This window comes from Prunus avium, unplaced genomic scaffold (assembly GCF_965620075.1).
Source record: "Prunus avium unplaced genomic scaffold, drPruAviu1.hap1.1 HAP1_SCAFFOLD_30, whole genome shotgun sequence".
NCBI classification, from domain to species: domain Eukaryota; kingdom Viridiplantae; phylum Streptophyta; class Magnoliopsida; order Rosales; family Rosaceae; genus Prunus; species Prunus avium.
The window spans coordinates 1,814-2,500 of NW_028276889.1; positions in this window are offsets into that span (position 1 = coordinate 1,814).

A 687-nucleotide genomic window follows, 5' to 3' on the forward strand; every position below is an offset into this window, starting at 1 on the left:
ATGCCGGCAGCCTGTGCGCAGCGTGCGCGCTGCTCAGCCTGTCGACAGAAATTTTCGAAACTTGTCCTGCCATGCGCGCGCGCAGCGTGCGCGCAGCATGCCGGCAGCGTGTGCGCAGCGTGCGCGCTTGGGAGCCTGGCCGCAGAATTTTTCGAAACTTGCAATGCCATGCGCGCGCACAGCTTGCGCGCAGCATGCCGGCAGCGTGCGCGCAGCATGCCGGCAGCGTGTGCGCAGCGTGCGCGCTTGGGAGCCTGTCGACAGAATTTTTCGAAACTTGCCATGCCATGCGCGCGCACAGCTTGCGCGCAGCGTGTGCACAGCATGCCGGCAGCGTGCGCACAGCATGCCGGCAGCGTGTGCGCAGCGTGCGCGCTTGGCAGCCTGTCGACAGAATTTTTCGAAACTTGCCATGCCATGCGCGCGCACAGCTTGCGCGCAGCGTGTGCACAGCATGCCGGCAGCGTGCGCACAACATGTCGGCAGCGTGCGCGCTCGGGAGCCTGTCGACAGAATTTTTCGAAACTTGCCATGCCATGCGCGCGCACAGCTTGCGCGCAGCGTGCTGATTCTGTCGACAGCGAGGCTAGCGAAACTTCTCCTGCCATGGCGTGCGCGCAGCGTGCTGACTCTGTCGACAGTGAGGCTAGCGAAATTTGTCTTGCCATGGCGTGCGCGCAGCTTGCG